The sequence below is a fragment of the Panthera tigris genome, chromosome C2, assembly GCF_018350195.1.
Source record: "Panthera tigris isolate Pti1 chromosome C2, P.tigris_Pti1_mat1.1, whole genome shotgun sequence".
In the NCBI taxonomy this organism is placed as follows: Eukaryota; Metazoa; Chordata; class Mammalia; order Carnivora; family Felidae; genus Panthera; species Panthera tigris.
The window spans coordinates 145,356,560-145,372,094 of NC_056668.1; the positions used below are offsets into that span (position 1 = coordinate 145,356,560).

At 43.4% G+C, this 15,535-nt stretch overlaps 1 protein-coding gene across 1 annotated transcript in view; it reads right to left on the minus strand.

Annotated features, from left to right (window-relative positions):
* GADL1 (glutamate decarboxylase like 1) overlaps positions 1-15,535 on the minus strand; it is a 278,233-nt gene that overhangs the window by 39,802 nt on the left and 222,896 nt on the right. The gene's annotated exons all lie outside the window — the stretch shown is intronic.

The following is a 15,535-nucleotide window of genomic DNA, read 5'->3' on the forward strand; positions in this document are numbered from 1 at the left end:
GCATTTTCTCTGTTCAAACTGTAAGAAGATACACAGCAGAAGCTAGTTTCCAAGACATGGTCTGATAGATTCCGGTGTTTAGACTATAACAGAAATCATAACTCACTTTTGCAACATTTCTGTTAGATTACACTCACAATGTATGAGTGTAAGAAAAATAAAACCACAGGACCACAGCATTAGGAACCAAAGTCCAAGCTGAGTTTTCTCTTGTACAAACTGAGGAGCATTTCTGTTTTAATCATTTTTTAATCTGTCCTGTTATCCTTCACGAAACCCTCAGTCTCTAATTATCATTTTCCTACACCCCTTGATCAGCATGTTAATTCCAGAAATGACTGAACGAAAAAGAAGCGGGCAGTCTAAGCCCCCAGATGAGTGCTGGGCTCTGAGTAGGTGCTCAATACCCATTTTTGAATGAATGAGCAGATTCAAATGAGAATTCTGACTCCCTGATTGTCGTCTTACAGTCCCGCATGGCTAACGTCCTCAGCAGACATGGTTAGGACCCAATTCTCCAGCTACAATATTCTGGCCCACCTTAGTACCACCTGGCAATCGGCTCCCCCAGGAGGCAGACGGAAAGACCATCTCCATTCAGAGTTAGGCAGGTGATGGTACAACTGATGAAAGCAAGATCTGCTACTGTATCTCCGGCATTGGAACCATCCCCGCCCCCGAAAGAGTGGGGTGCTATCCTTTCTAAGACATCCTAGATAGGAAGACACTTCCCTCAGAAGCAGAGCATGATGCCAAGATAGACAGTTGGAAAAGTCAGAACTGAAGTCAGAGAGAGGCTTCGCCATCGGCAGTCAGACCTGTAAATGCGGACCTCAAAAATCTTTCTCTGCATTCTGAACGGATGACGACTTGGCCGGCAGGACACAACTAGACAGCAACTCTCAGCACCAACTCTGTCGACTTCCGCGGAGCCAGAGAAGCTGACTTCCACGACAAAATGAGAAGACCGACTAAAATGTTCATCTCCCCTAGAATGCTCCTCGCTCCCTGCAATGTCTTCCTTATCAAGACGCGACGCCTTTGTGCTGAGAAAACCCCACACGGATCATTCATAGATCTGAGGGCTCTCAGTCCCTCCTGCGCCATCAGAAGCCAAGTAAGAAAGATGCTCCCAGGACATGACTCCAGACAAAGCCCAATCACAGTCTCTGGAAACGCAGTTGATGTTTTAAAATCCTCTAGGGGCTCACCGATGGGCAAAGAAGGCGAGAATAACTATGTCTCTAGCAAACCGCTGTAGGCATAGAAATAAGTCACTCCAAAGGGTGACACGTTAGTCCATGCCTTTATTCACTGATCCGTTCATTCAGCAAACATTTATTGTGCATCTCCCCCTGCGATAGTAGCCATGTGAGAAAAATGCAAAGCAATAAGAATATAAACAATCACCCCCCTTATTAACACTCAGTACAGTACCAGAGCTGGCTTGATGGGTGTGCAACCTATACAGCTGTACGGGGCCCTGTGCTTAGAAGAGCCTCATGCTTGGTTTCATATTGTGCTGTCACCACATTAGAATTCTTGATAATTTTGGAATAAGAGGCTTATCGCTGTTATTTTGCACCGGGCTCTCTACTTGCCAGGCCTTAAGTAAACATTAAATTTGTTTTTAAAAATTAAAAACAAATGAGGAAATCTTAGTTGATAACAGAGGGTTTCTTTTTTTTTATGTTTTTTATTTTTATTTTTGAGAGAGAGACAGAGACACAGACCGACGGAGAGCGAGGGGGGGAGGGGCAGAGAGAGAGAGAGGGAGACACAGAACCTGAAGCAGGCTCCAGGCTCCAAGCTGGGTTTGAAGCCACAAACGGTGAGATCATGACCTGAGCGGACGTCAGACGTTTAACCGCCTGAGCCGCCCAGGCGGCGCCCCTGATGGAAGGTTTCGATGCGTCATCCCCAGGTTAAGGTTCATCAGCCATTCCCCCTGCGGGTAACTTCTCATGGCCTGCTCTTCTCTTCCCAAGCTTACCACCACCACCTCCAACCACCGAAAAGGTTTCTATCGGAGAGTAACTGCCGAGATAGTATAGCCAAGCATCGTCTGCGTGTTTGGGAAGGGTACTTACACTCGAGTGCCAGGAAACGCTTCCAGTGCAAGCTGGGGGGCCGACAGCCTGATCTTAAGAGGGAGTCACGCACAAAATTTCCCCGTGTACCAGGCTGAAGGCTGTAAGTGGCCTAGACAAGACTAGATCATAGCCACAGTCTCTCAAAGGAGGAAACAAGTGTGTATCTCGGGGGCTTCGGGGAGGAGACTGCACATAAGGTAAGCCATGGGGCGGGGGGTGGGGAGGCGGGAGGCCAAAGGAGCAAGACACCAGGGACAGAGGGAGCAGCTTGAGAAAACACAAGGCGGTCAGAATGCTAACATTCCCTGCCATCATCAAATACTGTGGACTGGGGCTGGCTTCAAAGCTCTGTGGCCTGTGCAGTCACCTGGTACCCCAGACTAGAGAAGGGCCTCATACTTAGCTTAATTCCCCAGTGTCACGGCCTTGAAATTCTTGACAATTTCTGGAAAAAAAAAAGTCGGGGGGGGGGGGGGGCGCTCATATTTTCATTTTGCACTGGGCTCTGCAAATGAGGTAGCCGGTCCTACTCAGCACGGTGAAAATGGCTTGCATGCACTATCTCATTTAATCTACGCAAAGCCATAACCTATCATCATCAGTGTGATTTTATAGATGAGGAAACTGAGGCATGGGGTGGCAATGTCCTCTACCAGAAGGTACACGCAAAGAATGATGAAGCCAGGTTTGAACCTGAGCTTTTGAGTGCTGAGCCCATGTGCTTAGCGACAGTGATATAGGCTGGCTTCCCCAGTGAACACAGGAGCAGGTGGTCCAGTTGGCTGGAGAGCAGGGTACATGAGGAGGATGAGCCGGGGACCGTGCAAGGAGGCTGAAACAGATTGGATCACTGAGGTCCCTGAATGATTATGGACCCTCTCCCTCTGGAACAAAGAAAGCATGAAGGAGCGACGTGATGATCAGAGTTGTATTTTAGAAAGTTTATTATGATAAGAGTGTAGACGGCAATTTGGAAAGGGGCAAACAGAAAGGCACGAAGAAGACATTCGAGGCTCATACTTCAAACATGGGGTAACAGGATTAATAATGAAAAGTAATGTTCAATAAGCACTTACTCTGTGCCAGACTGTACCTGAGTCATGCCATTCAATCCCTGTCAAAATCCTTTAAGGTGGATATTTTCATCATCCCCATGCCATCGATGGAAGATAAGAGGTAAAGGGACTTTAAATAACTTGTCTGTGGTTACACGGCCAGTGAGCAACAAAGGCGTTATTTATTTAGCTCCAGATCTAGTGATATAAGCTCCAATAAAAATCCTAACAAGCTGTCTTTTTTTACTAAAAAAGGGTTCTGAAATATGTATGAAAACATTGAACCTACTGAGACTGAGCCACCCAGGTGCCCCCCGCCTTTTTTATGTTTATTTATTTTGAGAGAGAGAGAGAGATGTGAAGGGCAGAAAGAAGAGGGGGAGGGAGAGAGAGAGAGAGAGAGAGAGAGCGAGAGCGAGAGCGAGGGGGGGGGCTCCCAAGCAGATTCTGCACTGACAGTGCAGAGCCTGATATGGGGCTCAAACCCACAACCAGTGAGATGGTCACCTGAGCCAAAACCAAGAGTCAGATGCTTAACTCATACGAAAACATTTAAAACACAGCATTCAAGAATGCTATGTTTTAAATGTTTATTTATTTTTAAGATAGAGACAGTAGGGGAGGGGCAGAGAGAAAGAAGGAGACAAAGAATGTCAAGCAGGTGCAGAGCCCAACAGGGGGCTCAAACTCACGAACGGTGAGATCCTGACTTGAACCTAAGCAAAGAGCCAGACGCTTCACCGACTGAGGCACCCAGGGGCCCCTGAAGAATGCTGTTTTAAACAAGAACCAGAAGGATGGAGTTTTAGCAGCTTTGGGTGCCCATTAGGAAGCAATGCCACCTAAAACCTTTGTCCCTGGCTCAAAAACAGAAACACAGATCAATACAACAGATTGGAAAATCCAGAAATAGAAGGAAGTGTTTTTAAAAATGTAACCCTTGGGGCGCCTGGGTGGTTCAGTCGGTTAAGCGTCCGACTTCGGCTCAGGTCATGATCTCACAGTTCGTGAGTTTGAGCCCCGCGTCGGGCTCTGTGCTGACGGCTCAGAGCCTGAAGCCTGTTTCAGATTCTGTGTCTCCCTTTCTCTCTGCCCCTCCCCTGCTCATGCTCTGTCTCTCTCTGTCTCAAAAATAAATAAACATTAAAAAAAAATTAAAAAAAAATGTAACCCTTGATAACACAAGCTTCCATAATGAAAAATGCTAAGAAGAATTACTTAGTAAGTCAAACTGGAATAAGTAGATAACCATTTGGGGAACTTTCCAAGTTAGATTCATAGTTTACACAATATACAAAAATAACCTCCACCTGGATTAAGGAGTTAAATACAAAAAAATTGAATGACAGAAAAACCAGCAGGAGATGGGATAGAATATTTATCAGATTTGTGAAAGACAGTAACTTCAGCTTTGAAGCAGTAGAATAAATCATGAAGGAAAAGACTGACAGATTTGAATACATAAAAAATTTAAAACTTCTGTACAATGAAAAAACAGCAAGACTAAAATAAAAAGGACATTATACTGAGGACAATATTTGCATTCTATCTGACAAAGAGGGCCTTAAACTCACACTGTATATGTTCTTATTCAAATTCATAAGGAAAACATCAGACCTCAAAATATGGAAAATATGGGGGGAAAAAACAACAAACACACAGGGAAGCATAATCAGTGAAGAAAAAAAAAAAAACCAGAAAATGGTTCATCCCACCAACAATACAATAAAAGGTACAGCAAATGTGAGATATTATTTCTCACCCTTCTCTGAGTAGAATTCCCCCCCACCCCCCACCGGCAGCATCCAATGTTGCCATAGTTGGATTGTGCCTGGGAACGCATTCCTTGCTGGTGGCATTGTAAGTGGTTACAGCCTTCTTAAAAGTCAGTATCACAACACACAGCCAGAGTCTGGCTCAAAACCACATTGGTTTTCATAATCAGCAATTACATACGGGGCACTTTATCTTCTGGACATAATGAAAGCAAAAGTGGGCAGTATGAGCACAGACGTGTTCATCCATTGTCATTTACAACAGCAACGCGCTGGAGGCAAGCTGAATGCCCAAAATCACGGGGATGGTTTCATGAGCTATGACACAGGGTGTTCCATGGGCTAAGACACTTTAAGTTTTTCTTCTCAGCAGTTTAGTCCAAAGGGATGGAGAAAGAGACAGGAAGTAATTTGAAGGGAAGCAATTTGCTAAAAGCAAATCATAGAATGATTTCCTCCAAGGCTGTCAGAGCCTGGATGTGTGTATTGATGGAGGGCAGCAATACAACAGAGAAAAAGAAAGGATGCGAATATGAGAAGGAGAGAGAACGAGAAGGGAGAGAAGGGGGTGGAACAGAAGGGACGCCACGGGGAAGAGAGACTGTCTGGGATGACGCCCCAGAAGCAGGACCCAAAGGTAAAAGGCGTTGCTGTGCAAATAGGCAAGTCCTTCCTGTGGAGTCGAGGTGAAGAGAGACCAACAGAAACACGTTTGAAGTGAAGACAAGGATCAATTTGATCCTTCTAGACTTTCTCCTTCAGGTGAGCCTTTCTGGGTTTGGCAGACTCCGGGAGCCCTGACACCACGGAGGCTGAAATCCTGTACCATCTTGTTAAAAGAATTGCTTCCTTCAGTCAGGGGCTACTGTGGCACTTCCCAGCTAGTAAAGGAAAAAATGAGCAAAAATGCCACCAGGGGCAGGTCTGGTCTGGCAAAGGGAGTTTAAGGATCTTCCAGAAAAAAAAAAAAAAATTTTTTTTTTCTTTCAGCTCTGGGTCCATTCTTTGTTTTGCAACCATAAATACTGCATTGGGTCCGGAGCAATTTCTTTAATGGTTGTGTTGTGGGTATGAATTTTGCTCCAGAAACTCAGGTGTGCATGAAATGTCACAGTACTTTACATCCTTTGAATAAAATTAAATCCAGCCTCAAGTGGAGATCCTACAAGCCTGATTAAAAGTCAGCCTCCGTCATGATTATGGCTCCCACAGCCCCCAGAGGTCCCCCGGAGGTTCAGTGTTAGTGCTTAGGTGACTGGTCCAGTACATGAAATGCTTACGACCCGAACCAACGTGATCCCCTGATACGCTGTGGCAGGGCCATTTCCTTCCCTGTTAGAAATGAGCAGCCATTCCAACACCTGGAACGAACACACACACACACACACACACACACACACACACACACACACACCACCTTAGGGTACTTACAGAGGGGAGCCGGGAGTCATCCCTATCTGGGGATGCCCCCACCACCCCTCCTTTTAGCCCCTTGCTCTCCTAGGCCTGCATCTCTGCCTCTAAACTTCTTGCCTTCCTCTAGGGGTTCACTGGCCAGCTGAGGCTTTCAGAAAACCTAGGAAGACAGATACCATCAGGGCTACGCAAGCCTCAAAGGAGGCATGGACCCCAGGGGTGCTACGCCTTTCTCAGGATCAGAAAAGGAGAAGAACACAAGAACAGAAGCCACCCATATACCCTATGTGTGCTGCCACATTTGCCTCAAGGTTACCGTTTTTAAAACCCCCCGTGTTTACAAGTCTGACATCACGTGACCGTGCGCGTTCTTTTTCCGGTAGATGACACAGCCCTCGGGCAGCCCTCGTAGCCGACGGTGGGTTGAGGATTCACCATCATGGTAGGTGCCATGGAGGAACCAACACAAAGAAGGGATACGTCCCCCTCCAAGGAGCTCCCAGTGTCTCATGCACAGAAACAGGTCATTAAGACCTGGTGAACTTAGGGAAGAGTTGCAAACTAAAAGCCAGAAGGCCAGACCCCACTGACAAAGGTACGTTGGAAATTTGTAAGTCATTGGCCAACATTGAAAATATCAAGAGCAAAGGATAGTTCACGTCAGCACCTGTATATGTAGCATCTCTTGAAAAATAAGACCTGGCACTGAGTGTTGTATGGAAACCAGTTTGTCAATAAATTATATTTAAAAAAAAAGAAAAGAAATAAAGAAAAATAAGGCCTGGGACACAGCCCTGCATGGCAGCCGCCATTATATGCGCAGTAGGGCCTGCCCCCTTAGCTGAGGCCGCCCTTCTCTGCTTTATCACAGTCCCTACCACGCCCTAGAGTATTATGCCCAGTCCGCCTCCCTTATTTATGCTACCTGTCTAGCTTCTATGAGCATTTGAGCTTTAACCTCTGAGTAAACTAAATACAATCATACTCAGGATACAGGATTGTGCTCCAGACTGATTAAGACTAAGCATCTGCCTTTCCTCACTGCTCACACTGATTTATCTGGAAATTCAGAATTATTTCAGATGGCCTTAAGATTTGAGCACAGACTAAAGACACTGGCATATTTCAGGTACCGACTTGGTTCCTATGCAATTGTGACAGATGAGGCCAGGGGTAGCCCTGGCATACAGCACAGTATACCCATGCTTGTGTGAGGAACAGCAAACCCAACGTACAAAGAGATATTTGTGGAAATGCAGCTTTAGCTCCACTGTTGGGCCTCAGTTTCCATCACTGCTATTGAGAGTGCCCAGTGGAGGGGCTCCTGGGTGGCTCAGTCGGTTGAGCGTCCAACTTGGGCTCAGGTCATGATCTCGCGGTCTGTGAGTTCGAGCCCCGCGTCTGGTTCTGTGCTGACAGCTCAGAGCCTGGGGCCTGCTTCGGATTCTGTGTCTCCCTCTCTCTGCCTCTCTGCCCCTTCTCAAAAATAAACATTAAAAAAAAAAAAAAAAGAGTGCCCAGTGGATCAGCCAGTCCCAGTGAGCAGGCATACACTGGTGTGAACAGGCTACAGGAGGCCACACACACACATGTTCCCCACTCAGAACCCATCTTTGTCCTGACCTCAGCCCATGAGCTCAGCCTCAGCGTACAGAGACGCCCAGCTTAATTTTGCTCAATTTTAATTTTCAACAGACAGTCCAAGCTCAGAGCTTTTTCCACGGTAAATGAGAAGAGTCCAACAGAAACAAGAGGGGAACCTGCTAAACTCCGGACAGAAAAACAAAAGGAAAGAAAAAATAATTTTCTAATGAGGTCTTCTGCACTTGTCTGGCTTTCCCGGGGAGCTCAGGTTACTATCCATGAAAAATCCTCTGGATGGGTCTGAAGATAATGTTTTAAGTCCACAAGATCTAAATGCAATATAAGTTAATATAAATTAATAACACAACAATTTTAAAAATGTGTTCTGTGTGTTCCGAAGGAGAACTCACTGTGAACTCCCCTGTTGCACAAGAATATCCAACAGGAATGTTGTTCAAATCTTTTGCTGGAGGGCGCCTGGGTGGCTCAGTCGGTTAAGCGTCCGACTCTTGGTTTCGGCTCAGGTCATGATCTCACAGTTCGTGAGGTCAAGTCCCATATCGGGTTCCAAGCAAATAGTGTAGAGCCTGCTTTGGATTCTTTCTTTCTCTCTCTCTCTCTCTCTCTCTCTCTCTCTCTCAATCTGCCTCTCCCCTGCTCATGCTTTCTCTCTCAAAATAAATAAATAAACTGAAAAAAATTAAAAAACAATCTTTTGCTGGTTGCAATTTTACAAATACAGTGGAGTACAGCTATCTAGAAAGACTGTGATTTAAACTAGGGAAAAGCAATGAGCATAAATCCATAAAACATTCAGAGCATCCAACGTCCTTTAGCAGAAGAGACACCCCACCCTCACCAGCTGATTTCTGAAGAAGGCCATGCTTACGCGGGACATATCTAAGTGGCTCCTTGGGGTACCCTAACCCGTAACCACCACCTTGTGGTGCCCTGACCCTTTACTCAGAATGACAAAGAACAATCTGACTTCAGCTAGTAGGGTATCTGACAAACTGTAGATAAAACAGCTCTACCTGAGAGAATACATAGGACAGGATTGTATCTCGGGTCTTAATAGTTTAGGGAAAGAGAACACATTACCTACAAGACATGGGAAATTCATGAGTTAAGCTTTTCCAAAATCCACATCCCAGCCACTATCAGAAAGAGAGTCTCTCAAGTCACATTGAGAAATACTTCACTTAAAGGGCACGTCTATATTAGATTCTCCTTAAATATAAATTGTAAACAACGCACAGCTTTAAGATGAGTTCTATCCACTAGGAAACAGGAATTTTGAAGAATATATTGTAAATTCTATATCCCATTGTTAAAATAGAAACTCATCCTGAACATTAAAAACAAAACACTGTTGCATCTTTAAAGAAACGGGTGTTTTTAGTTCATGATCTAAAAACGAGTGATTGGATATACCAATGTCACAGATGGTGATGGAAAGAAAATTAGGATCAGCATCCTCAAAAATATACAGAAGCTCTCAAAATGTATACAAACTCTTACATGCATACATACATGAACACACACACACACACACACACACACACAGGAATTAAATGCAGCACACCCAGGGGGGTGCCTGAAGCCCTGCCTGCCTACCTAGGAAGTGGCCTTTGCGGTGTCTCACTGTGAGGCTTCCATAGAAACACATCACCCCACCCAGACTATGCAGTTCCTTCAAGTGTTGTTCATCAGAAACCTGCCAGGGAGAATACTCGATTCCCTCTAAAGATATCTGGAATATCATATCAAGTGGTATCATCAAATAAGCAATAAAACAACACACCCATCAAATAGGTTCTAAAAGATTTATTTCTCTTCTACTGTTGAGGAGAAAGGAGCTGGTAATAAATGGCTAACATTAGTCACAAATCTGCAGGTCAGCAAACAAAAATAAAGGTTGAAATGACCATGCGTGAGTACAAAAAGACAACTTGTTAATTACTTTTAAGAATGTAAATTTGGCTGGCGCGATGCAGAATTATTTATGAAATGTTGACCAAAGAGGAAATCTGCATTAGAACATTGAGTAATGATGAGGCAAAGCAAACTGATGGGATTTTCAATTACATTCTCTGGGTCTCGGGCTTCTGCAGCCTTGCCCAACTCCCTTGCCCTCCACATCTGTTCACTAGGGTGAAGCTTCCGAAGAAACAAACAGACATAAACTTATTTTAGGCAGTCGCTTTAGAGAGCAGAGTATAACTCTGCTACGATGCTGGAAGCTCCCGGGGAGCCCTGGAAAGCCTTTCGAAGAACTCAACTTAGACCACCGGCAATGCCCCTGAACTTAAAATCAGTGCAGATGGTGTGGGTGTTTTAGTAAGGACAGAGATAGAGATGGGAAGGGAAGACAAATGACATACTACATCTGGGAACAAGTCACGAGAGAAAATAGTTTGCAAACTAATTGACTGAATATTGTATAATCATGCTCTCCAAACAAGACAATCCCCTGTGATGTAAGGAGAAGAGATTAGAACATCTCTACATAATTGAAAATTTACAATTCATCCTTAAAAATGATGATGTGTATTTTTAAATGTGCATACTATATTTAAAAGTAATACATGTAGATGATTTTAAAAGAATAAAAACATATTGGGGTGAATGAATGCTCAGTTTATTTTCGATGTTTTTAACTGTTAGCAGATTGCGGTCAATTCCTAGATAGCCTTTGTGTAGGTAAGCAAGCAAGGAACCCGATGGCTTCACTAGGTCAATTACTCTATACTTAGGTTTATTATTATTGTCTCTTATTATGATTTTTTAAAAAATCTTTTTCATGTTTATTTATTTTTGAGAGAGAGCGCAGAGGAGGGGGCAGAGAGAGAGGGAGAGAGAGAATCCCAAGCAGGCTCTGCACTGCCAGTGCAGAGACTGACATGGGGCTCGATCTCACTAGCCTAACGGTGAGATCATGACCTGAGCCAAAATCAAGAGTCGGATGCCTAACTGACTGAGCCACCCAGGGGCCCCACTCTTATTATGATTTTCACAAAAATTATATGTTAATGGAGAAAATTAAGACATTTCAGAGGAATACTAAAGAGAAAAAAACACCTATAAATATCTCTAAAATATTTTGGTGCCTGTTATCTTCCCCTTATCTAACCATATATACAACATTTTGTACGTATATAAGTATCTATGTGTGTGTGTGTGTATATATATATATATATATATATATATATATATATATATAAAAAACATATGGTTTTTCAAAATTGATATTATACTATAGTGGCTGTTTGTATAACTCATTTTTTTCAGTTAATAATAAATTATGAATACGTTATTTTGGAACAGAATTTTAAGTGTCTATATACTAGAAATTTGCATATAAATTAGGTACTAAAATTTAACCAATTCCCTATAGTTGAATACTTAGATTCTTTTACATTTCTTGTTTTAATACTTGAAGTTTGGACATGAAGGCCTTTGGATGGCAAGCAGAATGGTCTAGATTTTATCCTATGGACCAGTCACTCTCAAGGGAATGGCAGTATACTTGTAGGGAATGTTTTGGAAATCTGGGCAGATGTTTTGGTTTTCTTTTTTTTTTTTTTTAATTTTTTTTAATGTTTATTTATTTTTGAGACAGAGAGAGACAGAGCATGAACGGGGGAGGGGCAGAGAGAGAGGGAGACACAGAATCGGAAGCAGGCTCCAGGCTCTGAGCCATCAGCCCAGAGCCCGACGCGGGGCTCGAACTCACGGACCGCGAGATCGTGACCTGAGCTGAAGTCGGACGCTTAACCGACTGAGCCACCCAGGCACCCCAGATGTTTTGGTTTTCAAGATGGGTGGAGACTTCTACTGGTGTTTAGTGAGGACCAGAGAGGCTGCTAGCTGTACAATGTGTAGAGCGGTCCTGAGCAATAAGGAGCACTGTCCTGTGTCCTGCCCAACTTTCAAACGTCCTCCTGGAAATGTAGCAGGTGAGAAGCCCGGTTACAAGGCTCCAAGCCCATACCCTAACTCTGTTTTACATACAAATGCAGAAGATTCTGTGCCCATTTTTAAGAAACACTAAGGTTTTTTTATTACTCGGGTAAATCAAGGGAAACAGGTTTTCTTCAAAGCTTTACTAAGAGTTATGCACCGTTTTGGAAAATTATTTCACTAATACCACACCACACCTGCTTTTTGCATCAGCAACGTCACCTACGTACAAAAGTCTGCATTTGTATATGGCTTACAATCGCTGTGATTCTAAGAGCATGTGTGAGAATCGTACCACTCACTTCCTCCTGTCTTCTAGTGCAGTCACGCCCACGCATGTTGTAGTGAAATATGTATGTATCTGTATTATGAAGATTAGCTCTCCTTCATGTTACACGCAAGGTCTCGTGTTACCTTTTATCAAGTCAGGTGTAGGTATTGGTCTCATTTTAGGAGAGCAAAGGGGACATTGACAATATTTGTTATAAGCAGGGGTCATCGGGTCTCTAGGGGTGAATATTGCTACTGCAAAGCACAGGAAGCCATTAGAGGCTTCCAGCAGGAGAGCAACATGATGACACAGAGCTGGAGGTATGGATATGCAGAGAGCCAAGAAAACAAATGGGGAGAAGAGATGGCAAGAGACAAAGAGACCATAAAGGAGGCAAACGCAATCTGGGCAGGGAAATAACGCACACCTACAATATCACAATGCCTGCAAGCATCAGAAAGAAGAACATTTTACAGAAGGCATCTTAAAAAGGAAGTGACTAGAACTCAGTGATTGAATATGGTGTCAGAGTGACTGAGCCCTCAAAAGTAGCCTCACACACATGCACACACATTTGCAAGCACACACACAGACACACGCTTACATGCTCCGAAACTCCCGATTCATCACCAAGTAACCCCTCTCCCGCTCCTGCTGCCAAAGGAAAGACTTATCACACCACTGATTCTGTGATCTGACAGCCCAACCTGACAATAGCCTGAACTGGAGGGGCAAAGCCTTATTCGGCTTATTTATATGTTTGTGATTCTGCATCCAAGATAAACCCCCAAATAAATTTTAAGTGTGCTTCAAGTACACTCCAGGTTATAAATCATATACTTGCATTCTCATACTACAGTAAGCAGAAAACTACAAAGATCAAGTGCGCATATATATATATATATATATATATACATATGTATATGTATATATATACATATGTGTGTATATATATATATATATATATATATATATATATATGTGTGTGTGTGTGTGTGTGTCCCTTCCTTGCCAAATCCATGCACACCCACACAAAGAGAGACAATAAAAGGAAACTAAGAACCTGTGAACCAATGATTATGTGTCAGCACCAGTCACATTTACTAATCAGAAGCAACCCTACCAATTAAAATAGTATGCTATTAGACTGGGCAAGAAAACCATGGTACTAAATAGAAAAAAAAAACACTGCAAAATGAAGGAATAGAGAATCATAGATATTAACCAGAAGAGAATCAGCGCTACAAAATACTAGGTATAGAAAAGAATGTCCCAATTAATATTCAATTTCCAGTTAAGATTAAAAGTATATTACATGCTGATTATCTGACTTTAGCATGTATATCCATTCTTGATTTCAACTGTTTCTGAGAATAGGTAATATGATTGTTGCTTTAAATAAAGGAAGAGTGAGTCAACAATATCCCCAAGTATAATGGGGCTATTTAGTTTTCCTGATCCATGTCTTGAACTGTAATGAGTCAGCAAAACACAAATATCACATCCTTGGTTGCTTTTCTTAACAATGGAAAAGTGAGGAAAACGGTAACCACATCTTTCTCAACCCTGAGCAATTATTCCCCCATACCACCAAAAAGTGTCAGTTGTATTCCATCAAAGTAGAAAATGTCCCTAGAAACCTCACTATTAAATTCTCACATTGTCCAGTTCTCTTTTCCTTTTATGGGTTACTTAGCATCTGAAATGCATTCTTTAGCACTCTTCTATTTGCCTTGTGTGACAAAAATGCAAGACAAAGCCCAAGGACTATGTGAACGGCCTGAAATGGGTAAGGGCGGGCTTTTCTAGGCAAAGGCACAGAGAACATCACCCCTCTCTCCCCATCTCTACTGCCTGATCTCAGGTTTGACAAGGGGTAGAATATGTATGTATTGGGTACATATTATGCTACAGTGTAGGAGGTTTAATGAGCCATGAAAAAAAAACAGAGAATAACTTGCAGCTAAGAGGAGATGCTGTAGGTGAGGTTATGGCTTAAAGGCTATGGCCCTCCCTCTTCTTCTTCATTAGCCACAAGTTCCAAGCTCCTTGTCATGAAAGACAAGTACCCCAAGACGGCCCCTTTGCACCTCTGTCATACTTGAATCACACCATTTCTTCTTAAGTCTCTGGATCATCATGCTGCGATTCTTCCTGGAGCCTGCTTCTTTACAACCGTCCCCTAACTGGCTTCTACTGATTGTTCAAGACTTAGCTCTAGCATCACCCAGTGGGGTAGATATCCTCTCTCTCTGCTCTCAGTGCAAACAGGGTTTATCTCCATCCGGGTCCTCACCAGTTACCTTGCGATCATCTCTTTACTCATTTGTCTCCCCACTTACGAACTTCTCAAAGGCAGGAACCAAGTCTTTTTGATATTTGTATCTCCAGTGCACAGCACAGCAAGTGCTCCATAAAGGTTTGTTGCTTGCCTGACTGGGAAGAAGAAGCGCTATTGCCTATAAAAGCTATTAATAGTAACACCGATTTTCCCACTGAAGGTAGGGAGGGGTTTGCAAGTCGGCGGTTTTACTAACCAGGGTCATGGAGGTAGCTGAGCTTGAGGGAGAAGATCCCAGGGGTAGACCATCACCCAAATTACCCAACTTCGATGGTTGCAACCCGTTGTGAACTCTATTCTATCTGTCATGACCTCGGGGCAACTCATTGGTTCACATCCCTATACATGATGTCTATGCAGCACAGGAGGGGGAGCATGTAGTGTTGACTCAGGACTTCCCTGTTCTTCAAAATCTAATTTGGAGGCAGGAATTTAACCGGCAGGACCATGCTAGGAGAGGGGCAGGTGAGACACAAGGAGTCTCTCTCTAGAGCCCGGGGGCTTCTTCTCACTCAGGACTGTCAGCCCTCACCAACTGTGTGGAGACACTTTCAAGCACATTTTGTTCTATGATCAGTTGAAACCCACTGCTGGCATCTCTTCATTTTTTATCACACGAGCCCCTTGGGCATAAGATGCTTTTGTTGGTGGAAAGAACAGAAGGTTTCACACTCACAAAGGGTACCGGATTTAGACTTTTAACATTATCTCCAAGAGAGGTGACGCCAACACAGACATGTGCTGGCAGAGTTGGAGGAAAGAAGCCATTCATCATACGATTTTCCCTTGTGTTCTGTTATCAGATCATACTTTCAGAAATACACTGTGAGTGAGAACTTTTCACAAACCTTAGAACGATCTTGCAAACGGCACTTTATTTTGAGTTTGTGTGTAGGTCAAGTATGTTAATTTGTTAAGCGTAAACAACGTTTATACTGTTTGGTATGTCATTAGCTTGTAATATACCAGGAGCTACTTCTCTACATCTTCAGGAGGTCTTACAAGCACAGAATTATTTATAGGATCAACAGACAATG